The 23,741-nt window shown below is 31.8% G+C and overlaps 1 protein-coding gene across 1 annotated transcript in view; it reads left to right on the top strand.

The window, feature by feature from the left end:
• Positions 1-23,741, top strand: part of LOC145292902 (uncharacterized) — a 48,105-nt gene that overhangs the window by 1,440 nt on the left and 22,924 nt on the right. The window contains exon 1 of the mRNA XM_080139040.1: positions 1-509. This exon is cut by the window's left edge and continues 1,440 nt beyond it. The gene's annotated coding sequence lies outside the window, so the exon portion shown is untranslated. The remainder of the gene's footprint in view (positions 510-23,741) is intronic.

Genomic DNA, 23,741 nt, shown 5'->3' with positions numbered 1-23,741 from the left:
AAGAGACATTGTTTTTTTTTTAATAACACCAAAACAAAATAAAAAAAAAACTTTTTTTCTAAAGAAAAAAAATTGAATTAAATTAAATATATAAAAACATAAAAATTATTTTAACTTCAATCTGTCGCTTTTGAATATATTGTCTGACGAATTTATCTGCGGTGAAGAGATGTCTATTTTTGTGTCGTCATGATTTCAAAACGGGGAAATGTTTGAAGAAAAAAAAAACAGGAGAGAGAAAATAAATTTATAAATAAAAAAAAGGATTATCCCAACAAACATTAGAAGCAAACGAACTTGAAACATTTACAACAATCGTTAGCAACATAAACGAACATCGTAACAACCGTTAACAACACGAACCAAACAATAGCAACAACAAACGGCGTTGAGTAGCAACAAATCTTCGATTTTACAGAAGAAATTACGATCGAAAAAAGAGGAAAGAAAGCAAAAACATATATACCTTTAATGGGGTATTTATGGAAATGCCACCTCAACGTCATTTGGTAAGTAAAATTTAATTACATTTTCAGACTTATTTCAATTTTACAGTAAAATGCAAATATAAATAAATTATCGCATCGATATTTAAAGAGTAGACTATTAATTAAGCGAGGAATTTATTTCATTCAACTTGAACCCTACTCCCACTTAGAGAACCAACAATTTTGCTTTCGGTCATAAACAAACCGAAAAAAAAGCAGAATGTGTATCGTACAAATATTTAAACGGTAGACTCTTAATTGAGATTGAGAGTCGTTTCTCTGTTTATTTTTTCCAGTACAAGTAATCCTCCACAAACGCCAACTTTCGACTCTCCTAATCCTACTGACTCCATCCATTCCAAAACTCCATCCCTAATTCTTTTCCTTTCTACTTAAACTCCACTCCTTATTAGAGACCGGACTTCTATTTTTCGGCTCTGAACAAACCGGAAACAGTGGGAGGTCATTTATTTTGTTTCTTGATTTTTTTTTTTTTTTTTTTTGTATTTTCGGGTATGTGTTTTTGTTATATATGTATGCGCTTGATATATATTCTAGACAACGCAAGGAGTGGCAGTGCCCATATTATTATTATTATTATTATCATTATTATTATTATTATTATTATTATTATTATTATTATTATTATTATTTATTTTTATTTATTTATTTATTTATTTTATAGTGCACGTGTTAACTTTAAAATCTAGTGGATGTAATCGAAAACGTAAAATATCTCCAGCCAAAAAAAGAAAATAGCATTGAAATATAAAACTACTGATACATTTATTGTCTTTACATGTCCAGGTATATATATATATATATATATATATATATATATATATATATATATATATATATATATATATATATATTTTATATATATATATATATACATATATATATATATATATATATATATATATAAAAATTATAACACGGAAATTACATAATTGTCGATAACACGGATATATATTTTATCTTATTGCTCTGTTTACCACATTGAGCTCTCATACCCGGATTTCCTCTGGATTTATTCCATTATAACACTATATATATATATATATATATTTTATATATATATATATACATACATATATATATATATATATATATATATATATATATATATATATATATATATATATAGCATGTTGGACAAAACAAAACCCTATAATGGTATACATAAATTTATTTGTCGATGTAATGAAGAAAAGCTATATAATAGCATCGGGGATAATATACTCGTTATACCAATGTATTTCGAAGCCTAATGCTTCTTATCAGTAGAGGGGCTAGGGGCTAGGGGTTAGGTTATAAACATTTCAATGCGACACACATACATAGATACATACATACATACATACATACATACATACATACATATATACATACGTACATATATATCTATATATGTAAGTATTTATATATATATATATATATATATATATATATATATATATATATATATATATATATATATAGGTGTGTGTGCATGTGAGTGTTTGCGTCTGTGTATTATATGAATGTTTATGTATGATGTAGATATATATGTATGTATATGTATACATACAAAATGTCACCGATTTCTTCGAGACAGATAGGAGCAGTTATACATACATACATACATACATACATACATACACACACGTGTGTGTGTGTACATATATCGGTGATAAATTGTATATGTTTTTGAATTAGGCAGACACATTTGTTTGTAAAACGCATGTGTGTAGCTTGACATAAATATATTTTCATTCTGAGCTCTATTCACATATTCAGCACTGTTGAAGTAAATGCTGAAAATATATACACAATATGTATCATAATAGTATACGCGTACTTATGGGCCTGTATGTTTGCATGTATGTATATAATGTATATACTTATGTATACATATAATGCGTGTATACATTTAACCAATGACTCGGACAACTATATTACACAATCTTCAATCTTCACACCCGGATTGGGAAGCCATATATTGTGTAATACATCAAAGTTCAAACAGTCGACTTTTCTATACCACACACACACACACACACACACACACACACACACACACACACACACAAAAAAAAATAAACATTAAAAGTTATATATATATATATATATAACTGCTTCATTTACTCACATAAAATTAATATACGAAAGTATAAATTTATGCGTAAACTTTAAGAATTTACTTCAAAAGTGCTCAATACGTAGATAGAGCTATATATATATATATATATATATATATATATATATATATATATATATATATACACACACGCAGTTTGTTGTTGATTTTTAGACGATATTAAAGTTAACGTCTCCGCCTCGGAGATCCGGTGTTTTTCTTAGAAAGTCTCCCATTTTTTATTTGGACGTATTTTTTATTTATTTATTTATTATTTAAAAAAAAACAGTAATCTACGGACACGCGTGTTTCGGAGCCCCACTCTTCTTTAGCGTAGCTTGACTGTTGTTGGGATTCGAACCCCGGACCTTATATATATATATATATATAAACTTCTAATGTTTATTCTGTGTTGTATTTATTAAGGCTATTTCCAAATTTAAAATTTAGTAAAGTTATAGTATTTAACTTCCTGGTGTTTACGCGGAAAAATCCCAGACTTCTAAAATTCGCTGTTAATTAGTTAAGACCGACAAAAACACAGGTTCTCCAAAAGGTTTGACGGTAAAACATGTGGAGAACACTCTGTTTTACGGTTGTTTTAAAAATGGAACGGAAATTTAAGTTTCGTTCCGTTTTACGTCGAACTCACCGTCCACATTCGACATGTCAACTTTTCTAGGTTTTCGAGTATGCTGACAAGGTTGGGGGCGTTTATTCCGATAGCTGTTAACATGGGGAGGTTGGGGGTGTATTCCGACAGCCATTCTTAATATGGTAAGGTTGGAGGTGTCTATTCCGACAGCCGTTCCTAACATGGGAAGAATGGGGGTTTCTATTTCGAAAGCCGTTCGTAACATGGGAGGGATTATTCGTTGTAAGCATAATCGAAAACCTTTAAAAGTTGACATTTCCATTGTGACCAGTGAGTTGAACCTATGTAAAAAATATCAAAAAGGTACACCAAATTAACTTTTTTCGTTTAAAAATGAAATTATTTCGTTTTTGCTTATAACATTTTATTAAAAGAAAATCTTTCGTTTTTTATATATAAAAAATACGACTGTTGAATTGTGTTCTTTGGATTACTTTCGATTTGGGAGGGGGGTAAGTTAAAAAAAGAAATGATTAAAACGGAACGAAATTTAAATTTCCTTTCCATTTTTATAACAACCGTAAAACAGAGCGTTCTCCGCAGATTTTACCTGTTTCACTTTTTCTATGTAAATTTAACGTAGGATGATCACCTACTTCCGGGGAAAAAAATGACAAAAGTTACATTCAACCCCACCGTACTCAAACAAACAAACAAACAAACAAACAAACAAACTAAAAAAAAAGGATTCCCAACGTTTTCTTGTCCGGAAGTGACAGATTAGTTAACGTTTAATTTTAATATATAATGATATATCATCAACAACATCAACCACAATAATAATAATAATAATAATAATAATAATAATAATTAGCGTAAATTTTTCAAGCGTAATTAGTAAAAAACACACGAAAAAATAAAATTCTTATTTTTATCCTGGTGAACTCACGATCGTTTTGTATTGTCACGTGACTTAATTTTTATATTTCTAAATAAAGACTACCGATATCGACTAGAATGCTGAGTTGAGTGGACTTGCTGCTACGTTGACTCAAGCTGTAACCACTTTTGGTTTGTCAGCTCAATTTCCTCCTCCTACTACTATTACTCCTCCTCCTCCTCCTCCTCCCGCTACTACTACTACTACTACTACTACTACTACTACTACTACTACTAATAATAATAATAATAATAATATCGTCTGCCTAAAAAATGGTGGCACTAGCCTCTGTTGATACGAGAAAAATAGAACGATCTAGTAGGTGGGCACTAGTCAAACCTCCATGGAAAAGGCGTGGAGTGTACTGAGGTCTTGGAGGAGGTCTATTTACACTCAAATAACGTCGAAAGACACGGATCTTTATCAGTAAAAGATCAATGGTAAACTGCTGTTGCAATAGCGCAAAGTGATTAAAAAAGTGAGTAAAAAAATATAACAATAATAACAATAATGATAAAAATAATAATAACAGCAACGAAAACATAAAAAGAACACCACGATATGTACCCAAGGGAATTGAAGATGCAAAAAGATTTGATAAACTGTCTCCCAAACAAAACTAACAATGTGATAACACCAGCATCGGCTGATACTAAATAGTTGTGTATAGGAAGGATGGAAAGAGTGGGGCAGGTTTGGTGAGTACTGAGAGCTTGGGAAAGTTTGTCACGCAAATCAAAGAGAAACCTAATGATCGCGTTGCCAGTGAAAAATCGATGCTAAGTGACAACACAAAAAATTATTTACACTGGTTATTCGCACTGGAAATCTGGGGAGACTTCTTTTCACTCAGACTTCAGGAACAACACCGGTTATTGTCAGTGTGTAATAAGTAGGGCTAGGACAACAGCATATTCTTTTCAATTTTTTAACTCCCGAGTGTGTATCCGTTAATATCTTATGTTTTTCTTTATATAGAGTGATGTGGTTCTTGGTTGATTAACTTTGTCTGTGTCGAATATATACTCGAGAGTCCAAACAATGAAAAGAATATGCTGTTGTCATAGCCTTAGTAATCACAGATGATAAACTAGAGAGTAAATAATAATAATAATAATAATAATAATAATAATAATAATAATAATAATAATAATAATAATAAATCAATTATGAAGACAACTGAATCTTGAACATCCAGAAAAATGGTACAAGCATTACAGCAGTACCTGAAAATGAAAGTCACAAACTCCTATAGGAATATACAAACGAATAAACCCATCCAAGCAAGAAGACCGGATGTCATACTAGTTAACAAGAAGAAAAAGATCTTTCAGATTGTAGATTTTGTGCACAAGCAGACCACAGAGTGAAGATCAAGCAGACGGAGAAGCGGAGCAAATACACTGAACTGGCCAGAGAGTTTAAAGAAATATGGAAGATAAAAAAGTCAGGATAACACCACTAATATTAGGAGCGATAGGAACAATACTGAAAAACTTTGCAAAGAGAATGGGAGAGATTGGAATCAGAGGGATGGCTGATAAGATACAACAGATAACAGTAATGAAAACTGCTGAAATATTAAGGAAAACCCTTGAATGCGGAGATTAACACACGTGAACTACAGATACAAACTTGACATGCAGTAAAAATGCTGCAGATGTAAAACAGAAAGGAGCATCACATGAAAATCATGAAAACCGGAATTTTGTTGTTTTTGTTGTTTTTGTTTTTGTTGTTGTTGTTGTTGTTGTTGTTGTGCGTGCATGCGTGCATGCGTGCGTGCGTGTGTGTGGCCATATTTTTTGAGTTTGCGGACCAACGATCTAATGTGAATAAAATGTTTCCGACTGCCATGAGTCGTTGTCAGGCACGTGAGGAGGTTAAAAATAAAAATTGATGAACTTATTACGATCGTCGAGCACCTAAATCCACCATCAATCAATCTCGATCAGAGGGGGAGGGGTAATATGAAACTGTTTTTAAAACGTTTTTTAAAATCAACTGTTGTAATTAATTAATCACAAAACTGGATAAAACAAAAACAGAAACTTTCAGTCAAACACATGAAAAACATGCAGCCTTTTTAGTAATATATATATATATATATATATATATATATATATATATATATATATATATATATATATATAACTACTTAATTTACTCACATAAAATGAATATACGAAAGTATAGATTTATGCGTAAACTTTAAGTATTTACTTCAAAAGTGCTCAATACGTAGGTAGAGCTAGTTAGTAAGTTATAAAATGTATATGGCGATTAAGCTACACTGAATATTCCGCGTTTCATCCACTCTAGGATTCTTCAGGCTTATGCGCTTAAGCCTGAAGAATCCTAGAGTGGATGAAACGCATAAGCCTGAAGAATCCTAGAGTGGATGAAACGCGGAATATTCAGTGTAGCTTAATCGCCATATACATTTTATAACTTACTATATATATATATATATATATATATATATATATATATATATATATATATATATATATATAAGTGAAATTGTCTGTGTATGTGTTTCTGTGTGTGTATATTTTCCTACCAAACTACTCTGTTAATTTTCAGTTCACAGACTCGAAATTTGACATAAGGGCTATTCAAATTTGGGAAAAACTTTTTAATCGTTTTTTGGCCAGAAATTTGTCAAGGGGTCAACCATTGAAAACGCTACCAAACTCCTCCGCGAATTTTGGGTCTAAACACTTGAAATTTTAAATGTAGGTTACTTGGTCATGGATCAAACTTTTTAATTTGATTTGAGCCAAAAACAATAAATGTTAGGTGGTCAAAATTGGGGTCAAAGTTTAAAAAAAGATGACCTCTGCGGTCTCTACCAAATTACTCATTTGAAATCTTACACAATCTTTATTCAGACATAGGGCAAGCTTTTGCAAAGTTTGCAATGAAAATATCAGATCTTCCATGGCACAGGGAGTCAATGTCAGGAGTTTCTGTTAAATGTTGTTAAAAAAAAGAACAAGAAATAAAGAAATAAGAGTGTGGATTATGGTCTGAGATATAAGAATAAAAAAGAAAGAATGGGGGTTAAAAGGCCGAGGTGGAGTTAATGAAAGACTGAAAAGAATGGTATATGTATGCGTGTGTGATGTCCGCCCCAAATCCTTAACGTGTTAGTGCGTATAGGGTCAATTAGTAGGAGAGTGTTAATTTGACAATTTTTTTTTTAAATACCTATGCGAAAAAAGGTTTCTATTTAACCGGGATTATTCCGTTATAAAATGCTTTTAATATGACTCGAATTTGCCGTGGTCAAAAAGTATGCAGCTTACGTTTACCTCTTGCCTACCCCGCTCCACCCCATTATCCCTACATGCATTTGTAAAGAGATAGGGAAGAAAAGTGAAAGACGGAAGGAAAAAAGAAGAAAAGAAAAAAAGGAAAGTGAGGAAAAAGGAAAGAAAGGAAAAAGGGAGAAAATATAAATTATTTATTGGTGGTGATTTAACACACTTCTTTCTCCTCTCTACTCGTCCCCATCCCCATCCCCATCCACCCTCCCCACTTTCAATTCCATCTCCTACCAAGCCTTTCTCATAATTTTTATTTACTACTCGAAGCCTTAAAAGTTTTATAGTCATAATAATAATAAAATCTCCAAATGTATATAATTAATGAAACCTCCATGCTTAGATATAATTATTTGTTATAATTGCGATAGTAATAATTAAAAATAGAAAGTAGTGGGGAATATGTAGGTTAGTGATTGCCATATTGATTATAATTGACAATAATTATTTTATTATTAATTATATTGATTATTCGTGTACAAATAGCGATGATAACCAAGGTGGTTAATAATGGTAATAATAGTGAGAAGACCGTGTCTAAAGTAAAATTCCAAAATAAAAATGCAAAGAATGATGAAGATAAGATGTAAACGGTAAAAGAGATAGAATAAATTCAAAATAGTAATAAAGATAATTGATCTGAAGATACTGACGGTATCATAACAGTGGGCACTTTCTTAGAGTCTCATACCGTCCATCTCTGCATCAGAGATGAAACTTTCAGGTCACGAATGCAGACGTTTAATCATCATAACAATGCAATTCGCAATTACTTTGATTCATTTGGGCGAAGTAAAAAAAAATAGTATGCATTACTTTTTGAACGCCCTTTTATGCCATAAGTACATATCCAATATCATACCTAAAACGTTACTAGTATAGCAAACCACTTAATTCTAAAGTCAATTGTTAATATGACTAAACACATACCAATATACATAACAAGTTAAACACTTATATAACGACGCACTACTAAGCATAAGTAATTACTATTTTTTTTTGTTTTTTTTTTTACAATGTAGTTACCACTTATCAAGGCCCGGAAGCCACTCAGAGATAAGGGTTATTGCGTGTGCAGTAATCAATGGGATATTATCGTAGTAATCGTTAGTATTGGAGGTTTGATAAAGTTTCTTACTTAAGGGGGCGGTTCATCAGGAATTCGTTTATGTTGGACTTGAAGACATCCAGGTTGTAGTCAGGTGGGAAACAGGCAAACAGAAGAGAGTTTCACAGAAAGAAGCTTTGTTCATTGAATCTACGTTTTGGTTTATTAAAAATTACTATTAAATTATATACTATCATATTATATATCACTAAACAATTATTAGTATGCTATACACTTACATACGAACCAGCATATCTAAATATTGCTAGTACACCGAAAAATATACCATTATTTTTACAATGTAATAATATGCCTAAATACTTCATATTACGCCTAAACATTTCCTAATATGCTCCAGCACTTAAGAGTATAACTATACTTTCAGTAATATAGCTAAAAACTTACTATGAAGTTAAAACCTTTATCTTGTAATAGCACATTTACTATTAAAATTATATATATACTAGCGGGGGTACCCGGCGTTGCCCGAGTGTTTGTTTCCGGGACGGGGGGGGGGAGTTTTAAAAAATGTTATGGTAGGTAAGTAGGAAGGATCAAACCCGGAGTCATGAGTAAAAGTAGGAAAATAAAGTGTGAAAAAAAAAACAAAAAAAAACATCTGCAACGTTAACAGTTCGGCCACCAAGAAAAGTCCATTCCAGTTGTTTAGGAAAAAAAAAAAATGACTACGGTAGGTCGGCGCGAACGTGAAAATATAATGTGAATTGTCCAGCACGCTAACCACTACGCCACAGAGCACTGCAGCTTAGTTTAGTGATTTTAAATAACTTCACATGAAAGAACTACGAAGCCAAACCGGTGTTCTCTTCTCAACTGTTCCTTGTGAACGATCCCCAAACGGTGTTAAGTGGTGGCAGGGGGAGGAGGAATTTATTAGAGAGAAAATATTTTACCACTTCCATTGATCTTAACCGATTTTGGCCGTGACTTCTCAGCAGAAAAAGTATAGAAATCTAAGATTATCGAAGAATTTGAGAAATAATAAGCCTATAACACACCTCAGATATTGTTCTGCCGTTTGTGCATATTATATTTGCATGAAATATCTTGATTTTTAATCCTATTAATGTCAAAATCAGACGGGGAAAAATGAGTTCATTTTATTTATATAGAAGAAGATAGATAGATAGATAGATAGAGAAGAAGATAGAAGAAGAAGAAGAAGAATAGATAGAAGAAGATAGATAGAAGAAGAAGAAGATATAAGAATAGATAGAATAGATAGAAGAGAAGAAGAGAAGATATATATATATATATATATATATATATATATATATATTATCATACCTAAAAGCTTACTAGTATGTCTAAATATTTAATTTTAAAAACAAATACTTACAAATATAGTTAAACATCTATTATATATACATATATATATATATATATATATATATATATATATATATATATATATATATAGTCTTTGAAGTTTTTAACCTTTAAAACTATACAAAAAAAAATTTTTATCATTCGTTAGAAAACCATCTAGTCAGTAAGTCATTTAATCACCTGCATATATATAAAGTGAAATTGTCTGTGCGTATATGCCTGTGTGGTTACATTTCCCTGCAGACTCGAGATTTGACATAAGGGGTATTAAGATTTGGGAAAATCTTTTTAATCGGTTTTTAGCCTGTAATTTAGCTGTCAAGGGATCAAAGTTAAACGATTTCACTTTTGAAAACTCTACCAAACTCCTCCGCCAATTTTGGGTGTAAACACTTGAAATTTTAGATGTAGGTTACTTGGACTTGAATCAAACTTTTGAATTTGATTTGAACCCAAAAACAATAAATGTTAAGGGGGTCAAAATTGGTGTTCAAGTTTTAAAAAATTGACCTCTGGGGTCTCTACCAAATTACTCAGCCAATGTTTGGTCTAAACATTTGAAATTTGACATAAAGTGTAATCAGACATAAAACAAGCTTTTTAATCGGTTTCTGGCAGAAAACTTGGATGCTAAGGAGTCACAGTTCAAAATATTTGACTTTTGCAGTCTCTAGCAAACTATTCAGCCAATTTTTAGCCTAAAAATTTGAAATGTTACATAAAAGGCTAATGAGACATGCAGTAATCAGTTTATGATCAGTTTTTAAAAACTGATTAAGATTTTGGGCAAGAATTTGGCTGCCAAGAGGTAAAAAAAAAATTACCTTTGCAGACTTTAGCAAACTCCTCCGCTAATTTTGGGTCTAAACACTTCAAATTTTAGATGTAGGTTACCTGGACATAAGTTAAACTTTTTAATATATATATGTTCACAAAGTTATGAACAGTATATAGGGCCCAAGCAAAGTCGGGCTGATCTGCTAGTATATATATATATATATATATATATATATATATATATATATACATATATAAAAGTGAAAGTGTCTGTGTGTCTGTGTACATTTCCCTAAGCAATAACTCTGTAGATGTTAAGCCTACAGATTCGAAAATTGATATGCAGGGTACTGAGATTTGGGAAAATCGATGTGATTAGTTTTCCGACAGAAATTTGGCGATTTGATCTTTGAGAACTCTACCAAACTCCTCCTACAATTTTGGGTCTAAACACGTGAAATTTTAGATATAGATTCCTTGGACATGGATCTAACTTAATAACTTTATTTGAGCCCTAAACAATAAATTTTATGGGGTCATAATGGGGTCAAAGTTTAAAAAATTGACCTTTTTTTTTTGTTGTTTTTCTCAGCATACACCTCAAAACATCCGGGCAACGTCGGGCACCCATGCTAGTATATATATATATATATATATATATATATATATATATATATATATATATATATATATATATATAGTTTTCGTTAGCAATTAATCAAATACCGAATCACAGAACATTTACTAGTAAACCTAAACTCATATACTTTGCCTTAAAGAAAATAACACTACAGCTTTATCTTTAAACATATATTGAATAAAACAATACAGGTAACTTGATTATGTTGTAGAGCTGTTCAATGTAGCTGCCTTCAGACTCAATCACCACCTTGATACAGGTCCGGAACTGGGAGCATGCCTTTTCCACAAGCGCCGGCGGGAGTTCGGCGAATACTCGGAGGAGAGCGGCGATCAGATTGGCTTTGGTGTTGTGGAAGGTTGGTAATTTTCTCCACGTATGATTAAACGAAGTAGTTCAGCGGGTTCATGTCGGGGTGGGGGGAATGGAGGGACAGTGAGAGAAGCCTACAAAGTTGTAGCACTCCTTCTGAAGCCAAGTCTGGATCTCTTTGGACTTGTAGGCCAACGCCGAGTCCTGCTGCCATACTCAGACTCTGCCAGCGGCCATTGATTGTAGCAGAGGATCACCACACTCTTCAGCACATCCAGGTACACTTCAGTGTTGACTTTCAAGCCGACTTCGAAAATGTGAGGTGGCATGATGTGGCCCTCACTTGAAACCACACAAAAGATTATTACCGTACCCGGAAACTTTGTTTTCATCACCCAGGGCACGTCCCTGTTATTCCTGACAATCCAGCGATGCATTTTTACGGCGCTGACAATGATCCTGATGTCATAACTTGGATCGGTAGAGAGTATGAGTTGTACTGCGGCGCATCTCCGATCTCCCTCCGTTGAACATTGTGCCACATTCAGATATGATAGAAGTCTCCTATCGCTATTGGGATTTGTACACTACTGGCCAACTAATAGATGGTCTGCAACAACAAAAAAAAACGGTTTTTCATCAAACGGAAATGGAATCATGTTGTCGTTTCTAGGGCAACATTTTTATCGTTCCACCTTGTATGAACCAATATATTTGATACACTTATCAGTACGTTCCAACACGTAATTTTATTCACTTGTTAGTATAATGAAGCACTTAAAAATTACTAGTTTACTAAATTTTTACTAAGATAGCTAAGCTCTTACTGATCTGTTAAGCCGATATGCAATATTCACTATAAATATATATTTACTAGTATACCTAGCAGTTCACATGATAATTTGAAATATGTCTAAAACTAACTAAACGTAAATGCACACTTGTTTGTATGTTTTAAATCTTATTGGCCTATCTAAACTTTTACTACACTTTCCAACGATACGATTAACTATTCTACTTAAATATTTATTACATTTATTAATGAAACTCAGAACTAGTGTTTCTAAACACTTACTAATGCAGCTAATTATTTATTAGTAAACTCAACTAATTAAAATAATTAAAAATAATTAAATATTTGCTATTATAATCAAACACGAATCATTATACATAAACACTAGTTTGTCTCAACAGGTAATGTTAAACTCACATGCGCATTACTTGGTCTAAACATATACACACTCACATACATGTGCATATTCGGGACCCAACACGTTGTAGCAGAGTACGTCGCAAGGAACATAGGGCAAGTAATAACTTAATTCCTTTTTTTTTTTTTTTGCAACAACGATATTTATTTCCTTATTGTCTCGCCCGACTTCTCGTTACGGTTGTGACGTCACCCACGTCCCTAATGTGCTCTCTCTCTCTCTCTCTCTCTCTCTCTCTCTCTCTCTCTCGTTCCTTTTTTATTGTCTTTTTCTTTTTTCCTTACCGTGACGTCATTTCGCACACACCTCAGTATTTGCATGTAGCCGTCATACGCGCGTCCGCGTTCTGTTACAACTGTACGTAATCAAGTACTTTTTGTTTTCTTTTAATTTCAGTGCAAACACTTGATCTCTATATGAGATACATAGACATCCGAGTGTTCAACAAAACTACTCTATTTCCCCCCAAATGTTGAGTTAGTAAAAATATAAAAAAACATTAATTTCCATCTCCTCAACTAATCAGTTAAATATGTTATAATATATCTTCTTTTCTTTTTTTTTTTTTTACTTCGCAAGATATATAATTAAGTTTTGCAAATTATTACTGGAACTACACGAACTTCTACATGTATATATCTTGATCTACACCAGATTAGAGGACAAGAATTCACCAAGTCTGACGGAGTATCTCTCTTTGATATTACCTGAGGTAACGTTACTAGGATAAAGTGCACCATCTCTCTTACGGACTAGCCTTTAACTGTGTCGAGTGGATCTTATTTCGGCTTCTAATAGTACGTTATTTTGAATGTTTGGTTATTTTTTACTTGTAGAGCGAAATATCCTTATTTCATGTTCAAAGAAATTCGAGGATTGCGTCTAGTAAGCAATTCAAACTCTCCTATGAAATTATATATTTCATGGTATGTCGAAGAAGTTGCTAATATTATTAAATATTTAGTAGTACACTTAAACAAATACTCAGGTATTACGTACCTACTATTATAAGGAAACTAGCTATATATACCCGGCGAATTATGAAGCTACTATTTAATCCTTCAAACTCAACATTTTCCAGTTTATTATAAAAATGCATTACAAACTACTTATTAGGGGTTTGATGCATTTCATGTCAACATATCTAACATATGCAATTATCTTGTGAGATTTAAAAAGTTCGACCTGAACAACATTAAGGCTTTCAGATCGATATTTGCTTCTGACTATCCCATCTCTAGCTGCTGTTATTGAGTCATGTTCTTTGGTCAGAAAAGATACAAAGTTTTGGTTTCTTCAATAAAAATTATATATATATATATATATATATAATATAAAGCTGAACGTCTATGTGTGTATCTGGTCATGAATAGGCTCCTATATGATTGACTATTATAGAAAACTGATCGCATATAATGGTAGATGTATCGAGACACAAAAATGGGTATATTTGATCTGGCATAATGATGATTCATTAAAATTGTGGGGTCTGCGTACGCGCCTGGTCCACAAAGTATGGAAATATAAAAAATTAAAAAAAAAGTTTACAAGTGTTTTTTATATAGATGTACGTAATAATACTTTGATAAGTATGTTTTAACTTAAATAGGGATAGTATCATAAAATTGTGGGGTCTGCGTTCGCGCCTTGGCTCCAGAGAATGGAAATAAGCACACACTTTAATAAAGACTTTTCATATCTATCTCCGTAAGTATACTTTGATAATTGTGTTTCAGTTTGAGGAAATATGGTATAATAAAATTATGGGGTGTTCGTTCGCGCCTGACCTCCATAGAATGGATATATGTCACAAAGTTTAACAAGGTTTTTTTAATATAGATCCACAGAATATTGTAATAAGTGTTTCAGTGTGAACAGGGGAGGGGGTTATCAATTTTATTTTTACTTTCATCATATTTTGCTTTGGTTTTGATACCCCCAAATTCGAAGCTATCTCTTTACAACCCTTCCTTTTCATAACCTATCATACTTTCATAAATCAGAGTCCATTTTCTGTAGGCTGTTTGGACACCAGTCAAATACGGGTACTTTTTCTAGTATATATATATATATATATATATATATATATATATATATATATATATATATATATATATATATATATATAGTGTGTGTGCGTGTGTGTGTGTATAAACATATGCATATAAATATATGTATTTATATACATATATAAATAGTAATTTATAAAAAATATATATGGCGACTAAGCTACACTGAATATTCTGCGTTTCATCCAATATAGGATTCGTCAGGTTATACGCTAAATATAAATAAATATATATATATTATAATATATATATATAAATATATATATATAAATATATATATATAATAATATATATAAATATATATATAATAATATATATAAATATATATATATAAATATATATATATATATGTATACAATAATATATATAAATACATATATAAATATATATATACATACATATATCAATATATATATAAATATATACAAATAGATATATATATATAATTATATATGTAAATATATATGTACATATATAGATGAATATATATATGTATACATATGTATATATATATGTATATATATGTACATAAATATATGTAACTATATGTATATAAATATATATATACATATATGTGTGTAAATGTATAAATATAAATATATATATATGAATATATGTATATAAATATATATATGCATATATATGTAGATATATATAATATATATGTATATATGTATATAAATATAATATATATATATATGTAAATACATATATATTATATATATGTATATATGTATATAAATATAATATATATATGTAAATACATATATATTATATATATGAATATATGTATATAAATATATATATAATATATATGTGTAAATATATATATAATATATATGAATACACATATATAAATATATACATAAATATATATATATATAAATATATGTATATAAATATTATATATATTTATATGTATATAGTATATATATGTATATAATATATATATATCATTACATGTAAATGTATATAGTATATATATATCAATACAGTTACATATATGTATATAATATATATAAATATATGTATATTATATATATAATATATATATATATAAATACATATATTAATATATATATAAATATATATATGTAGTTAAATAAATATAAATATATATAAATATAAACATGTAGTTAAATAAATATAAATATATATATAAATATATATATTAATATATATAAATATATAGTAAAATATATATATAAATACATATATCAATATATATATATATATTTATATATATTATTTTATTTTATCGACAATTCCTTTCTGTTGCAAGTTTAGAATATAATTGTCTATAATACCAACTCTATTATAATCTCAGCTCAATGAATTTTCAAAAGAGTTTTCAGAGCATATATACGTAAATTGAATAAAATCACAACCTACATGAATAGAAATTCACCTATTTTGGCGTTAAGCTCTTACAGCCGTTTCGTGAAAGGATGGACAATTACCTCTCGTCTATAGAACTGTAAGTCTTCCATCTAGTCACTCCTCAGAGACGCTTACAACTATTCCCAACTAGTTTTTCAATCCGTTGGAAAAAATAAACGTGTTCACAACGGATTGAAAAACTAGTTGGGAATAGTTGTAAGCGTCTCTGAGGAGTGACTAGATGGAAGATTTACAGTTCTATAGACGAGAGGTAATTGTCCATCCTTTCACGAAACAGCTGTAAGAGCTTAATGCCAAAATAGGTGAATTTCTATTCATGTAGGTTGTGATTTTATTCAATTTACGTATATATATATATATATATATATATATATATATATATATATATATATTGAAACATGTATGCACGTATGTAAACAATAGTGTTTGCATGATAAACAGATTATAGACCTGCTCCCCTTCCATTGCACACTCTTTAATAATCACGCGGGTTTCATTTTATTCATATCTAGGAAACCTATCTAAACTACAATTATGCATATATATATATACCTATCTCTCTCTCTCTCTCTCTCTCTCTCTCTCTCTCTCTCTCTCTATGTATATATATATATATATATATATATATGAATTATGACATTAAAGACGGTTTTAAGTTAAGACTAATTTAGTATTATGTAATAAGAGATAAAAACATTTTAATAATTTTTCGTCTTAAGCAATTACAAAAAAACATGTCGCATCCCATAAGACTTCATCTTGGGAAACTCTTTCTTTTTGTAACATATTTACACATTTCAAATGTGTTTTTCTACAAATTACATGCGGTATACAGGGTGAAACAATAAAATTGTCGCCCTAGAAAATACAACATGATGCCATTTCCGTTTGATGAAAACCGTTTTTCTTTTTTTGTTGGTGCAGACTATTTATTAGTTGGCCAGTTGTGTACATATTCCAAGAGCGATAGGAGCCTTCTATCATGTCTTAAAGTGACACAATGTTCAACGAGCGAGATCGAAGAGGCGCGCTGTACAGCTCATGCTCTCTATCTATCCAAGTTATGACAACAGGACCGTTGCCAGCATCCTAAAAATACATCGCTAAATTGCCACGAATAACAGGGACCTGACTAAAGTAATGAAACAAAGTTTCCGGCCACAGTAATTGTTTTTGTTGTGGTTTCAAGTGAGGGCCACATCATGCCACCTCACCTCTTCGAAGTCGGCTTAAAATTCAACACCAAAGTGTACCTGGATGTGCTGAAGAGTGTGGTGATCCTCTGGTGCAACCAGATGACTGCTGACAGACCCTGAGTGTGGCAGCAGGACTCGGCGTTGGCCTACAAGTCCAAAGAGACCCAGGCTTGGCTTAAGAAGGAGTACTGCAACTTTGTAGGCTTTTCTCACTGTCCCCCCCCATTCCAACCCCTAACATGAATCAGCTGAACTACTTCGTTTAATCATACGTGGAGAAAATTACCAACCTTCCATAACACCAAAGCCAATCTGATCGCCGCTCTCCTACGAGTATTCGCCGAGCTCCCGCCGGCGCTTGTGGAAAAGGCATGCTCCCAGTTCCGGACCTGTATCAAGGCGGTGATTGAGCCTGAAGGCAGCTACATTGAACAGCTCTACAACATAATCAATTATCAGGAATCGGCTCCGACCTACAAGTCCAAAGAGATGAAGTCTTGTCTTAAGAAGGCGTGCTACGACTTTGTACCCTTCTCTTACTGGCCCCCTCCTCCTCCTCCTCCTTTAATATGAACCCATTAGACCACTTCGTTCCATCATACGTCGAGAATATCACTAACATGATCTCCCAAAACACCAAAGCCAGACTGATCGCCATCATCCGCCGAGTATTCGCTGAGCTCCCACCGTCGCTTGTGGAAAAGGCATGCTCTCAGTTTCGGACCTGTATCGAGGCGGTGATTAAGACTACAGTATAAAACAAAACTGTAGTGTTCTTTTCTTTAGGGGCGAGACTTTTATCGTTCCATCCCGTACTAAATAGATTTTAAGTCGAAATGATTCCTGATATAATCGTATTAAAAAAATAGGTAAAACGATATTCATCACAAATACCCGCACTTTTTATTGCATTATGTTTACCACCACCTCGCACCCATTGTTTACTAATGAACTATAATAGCGCACAGTGTTGTTCACTGAGCCTTAGATAGTCCTGTGGGCTTTTTAATGTAATGTAAGAATTAGCCAATTGTTTTGCGACTTCTAACGTTTTTATTTAAAATGTATTGCTATTTGAGATCGTTATGTAATATATAAGCATATTGATTATTTATACTACAAGAAACTTTCTAAAAGTAATGCCTCCTATTGTTTGTTCCTCCGAATAAATCAGAGGGAATAGCAAATTGCATTGTTATGATGACAACTGAACATATGCAATCATGTCCTCAAAGTTTCATCTCTCTGTTGCAGATATTGACGCTGTGAGACTCTAAGAAAACAACTCCTATCATAGACGCGCGTCAGAAGCAGAGATACGTTATTGAATTAATTGAACCGATGAACATTCACCAGCGCCTGTTGAACGTTTATGAAGCCGATGTAGTTGATTTCAGCAGAGTTAGGAGATTGTTTCGTCGATATGAGTGTGGTAAATTTTAATGACAAAGCACGCTCCGAACTTTTATGATCGATGTTTCAAAAAAAGCCGGTAAAAGTACATTGAGGATGCTGGTGACTATGTAGAAAAAACAATTTTGAAGCACAAAAATTCGCTCGTTTTAATATTACCACTTCTGTTATCGTAACTCTTCAACATTTTTGTTTCTGAGTTGAAAAGTGGGAGCCTTTACTTTGGAACGATCCTAGTAGTAAGTATTCAGCTGTATCAAAACATTTGTAGCTTTATTAGTAGATTTTAAAACGTATTTCAATATACACTATGTATTTACATCAGAAATTATTTAATGCAGGCTGAAGTATTTAAATTTACTAGTAAGTGTTTAACTGTATTAAGAGTTTGGTTGTATTCGTAAATGTTGAAGTATTCACGATGTCCCCAAATTAACCATCCATTTTAAAACATAAATTAGCATTAAGATAGATGAATAATGTTTGGACACCCTGCATTATGAAGTGTTTACGTATACTAGTAAATATTTAGTAAAATGTATGTATGTATTGTTTTCGTTTGGCAGGAAATGTTTAGTTATATTAGCAAGTGTTTAGGGATTTCAGTAAGTGTTGAAGCAAACTTGTAATTTATTGCAGTAAGCGTTTAGTCACATTAATAGTATTTTGTTTTACGAGTTTGACCACAAATATATATATATATATATATATATATATATATATATATATATATATATATTTGTAGTCATCGACATACAATCCTGTTTCGTTGTATCACAACTCATCAGTGTCGTTAAACTAGTACCTCTCCCAAGCCAAGGATTGAACCTAGAACCGTCGTGTTGACAGTCGGCAGTTCTACCACTCGACCACAGAAGCGATGCTCACAAATAACCTCGCTGAATGTCTATTTTAAACAAACATCCGTCCACCACTTTTATAGTGCTCTTTATGAACAAACAAACAGCGAGCTTAGCATTTTCAGCCAATTAAGTAGCGGGTGAGATTATTTACGACAGTGATCTACCCAAAGAGGGGGGGGCTTAAAATATTTGTATTCATCGACATACAGTCCTGTTTCGTTGTATCACAACTCATCAGAGCCGCTATGTGTGTGTGTGTGTGTGTGTGTGTGTGTGTGTGTGTTTAAATGAAATACTGAACAGCCGTAAAATTGCAGGTTGTGTAATATTGTATTTCAGCTTTTGATATCTTTTTACACTATCACCTCAATTTTAATTTTCAATCTGCGTGCTAATAAGCAAAATGTATAATCTATTTGCTAACAACATTTCCTCCGATGAGATGAGCCATTCATTGAAAATCCATAGGTTAAGGAGAAAAATTTAATAAGTATTTGTACTCCTTTGTCAAACAATAAATTTTGTTGTAATTTTACATCATAATTGAACTCAGAATTATTTTCATGTATATATATATATATATATATATATATATATATATATATATATATATATATATATATATATATATATATATACACTTATCCTCATGGGATATTCATCATGGAGATAATTGTTCAATCCATTCGCACAATTTGAACACCGTAATACGAGTCACGTTTAAATCAATTCCGAGCACTGTAACCAATTAGGCCATTCCCAACCCATACACACTCTATTTATGTCTAATCAGGCGAACAAACGTATTCAGTTGTCTTAACAGTGTTCAACAAATTGCGTAAAATGAACTTGCATTTTTAGCTTAAATCATACATCTTTTATTATTTATCGTTAAAAGGCCTAGTCGAAAGGGAAATAAATAATTATATAATACGTGCAAAAATATTTCATTATTATTCACACATGTGCAAATTTCATCCTTGCATAATCTTTAATGTGGACAAAGGTGTTCAAACTGATCGTACGATTCAAACACATGATCATGAGTCACCTTTAATTCAATTCCGAGTAGGAATTTTAATATTCATGTGAGTTTAATAGTATTTAGGTATACCAGTAAATGTTTAACAACAAGCGTAAACTTATAGGTATACTATTAAGTGGTCAGGAGTATTATTACGAATTAAGCATTATTAATAAATGTTTTGAACTAATAGTAAGTAAAGTTAACTAAATAGTATTGCATATATTAGAAGTGTTTAGCAAATGTTTCGATATACTACTAAGTGTTTAAGAATATTATTACGAATTTGGTATTTATCAATAAGCGTCAATATCTACTAGTGTGTTATTAAGTTTACTAATGAGCATTTCATATTCAAATAAGAAGTGTTTAGACTTACTAGCATACGTTTTTTCATACTACTAAGTGTTTAGGTACACAACTAAACGTTTAGGAATATTACGGATTTGGTTTTATTAATACGTGTCTAGATTTACTAGTAATTAATTAATAACACTAGTGAGTATTTCATATACAAGTAAGAAGTGTTTAGACTTACTAGCAAATGTTTAAATATACTAGTGTCTTTGTTAGTTTTATCCATTTAGCGTTTATAGTGTTTAGGTATACTAATATTAGGTATGTAATAAATATTAAGGCGTGCTTGTAAGTGTTAAACATGTCTGTAAGTGTTTAGGAGTAACAATACGTATTTGGGTTTACCAGTAAGTGTTTTAGGTATACTAGTAACGATATTTCCCTTCACAGGTATATTTCCTGACCGAAAATGTTTCCGTGTATCGGGGAGGAGGGGAGAGATGATGTAGTGAGATGGGTTGGTGTAGATTTCAAACTATTTTCTAAGCGACTATACGCGGTTACCTTTTGTGAAGGAGTAACACAGATGCGCTCGGTGTTTGAAGGTGTGTGTGCATGTGTGAGATGGATAGATGGATGTATAGATGGATAGACAGATAGATAGATAGATAGATAGAGAGAGAGAGAGAGAGAGAGAGAGAGGGAGGGAGGGAGAAAGCAGATGGAAAGCGAGCTTAGCTGCCTGTTCTTTCCAGCATACTCCCTCCCACATACTTTTATCTAAATTTTCTGGCAAACGAATGCGTTCTGCGCCCAATATGGCGTCGTTCTGTTCAGCGTCATCTCATTTATTAGCCTGGCATATTTTCGCTGAAGTTTAGACAGATGGAGTTTATACAAAAGATGAGGCCATAAACATTACCCCTGTTTTAATGAATTGGTGCATCTTTATAATATGCTCTCTCTGTTAGCTCCTATGTAGCTCAACAATCTGAAATAATACTAGACATACCTGTGACTCATTGGGTCACAACCACATTCTCTATTCTAATTTGATTTAATCCCAAAACTCATTTGCACAACTAAAAAAATTAGTCATTTTCCTACCGTATTACAGCCACGAATAATCTACAAATAAAAATGCTTAGTATTTTATCATTTAATTTACATATTCGTTAGATGTATGTACGGACACTTATGTAAATTAGATAACAACGCTGGAAAGGATAGATAAAGAATTTTTATAATTCTGTCAAGTTTCTATTTTAAGTTTAAAAAGAGATGTATGGCACGCTTATTTAATTGGAATTCATTATTGAGATGAGTATTATTTATTAATTTATTTTATTGCGGACTATTATCCTCATCATTTCTTAGATGTTGTTTCACAAAGAAAAAGAAAAGGTAAGGATAATAGTTCGCAATAAAATAAATCAAATTTATGTAACACTTGTTTTACCGCCCTTATTAGAAATTAAGCTGGGATTCGTGAAAAAGGAAGTTTAATAATTATGTAGATGTGACGTCCGTTTTTTTACTCTTAAGTTTGCAATAGCATTTTCATCGTTAAATGCGCAGATTAAATGAACGCTCATTTCAAAGATATATTAAGTACGTTTCTTTTAACATCTTTAAAATTCTTCTTTCTCTTGATACCGTTTCCTGCACCGTGGTTTCTTTATTTTATTTCTTTTCGCTCAATTCTAATAACTCTAGAGTTTACCGTCTGTTGGTCAGGTGCCAACAATCCCTAACAGAAGGCATAATTAGGCCCACACAGTTCCAAATGAGAGCGAAAGCCGAACTTGACTTACCACTTACTGATGACCGAATAGAATAGTTAGAATCGTCGACTGTCAATAGATGATTGTAGGTTCGATTTCGTCTAGCGACACTTCAAAGTTGTGAAACAACGAAAGGTTTGTCTCTCGATGTCTATGGTGACTACTAATGAATACCTAAGAGTAGGTTAGAGGTTGATCACTGACCACTCCCCATGTTCTTGTGTCTAATTTGTTAATACGTATTTCATACTTTTGCAAATACATAGTGTAGTATCTGGCCTCACACAGACTGCAATTATTTTTAATTTATACAATTTAGATGGCCTTTTTTTCGGACAGGGTACAGATGTTTCACGAAATGAAAAACTGGCCTTGTGTCTAAATTTGCTATCGTGGTGCTGCAAGTAAATAGAGACTGCAAAACATATCTGCTACAAAATGTGTTTTTCTAAAAAACTTCTTCACTTTTCAAACAACAGCTTGCGTTACAGGAATAGGTTACTACTTCCCCTTTTCCGGCATCCTTCCACCATTCATTCTAGACAAACTAGATCAATAATCATTAGGCTTTGAGAGGAGGAGAAAGCGAAACATGAGTTCACTTTTGACAACCTCGTAACTCTCGCTTACCTTGTTTTATCCTGCAGTTCTTACATACCATGAACGATGTTTCTGACAAAGTGGGAAGAATTGCAGTTTCCTGAGTTAGAAGCTATCCATTAAATAATTAATGTTGACTAATTTGGGATTTGAAGTATAATTTGTTAGCTCCTTACATCAAATGGCTTCATGACTTGTCTGAAAGGATTTCCATATATGTAT

This window comes from Euprymna scolopes, chromosome 14 (genome assembly GCF_053919585.1).
Source record: "Euprymna scolopes isolate OS-2025 chromosome 14, ASM5391958v1, whole genome shotgun sequence".
Taxonomy (NCBI): Eukaryota; Metazoa; Mollusca; class Cephalopoda; order Sepiida; family Sepiolidae; genus Euprymna; species Euprymna scolopes.
This window is presented reverse-complemented; position numbering and strand designations above follow the sequence as displayed.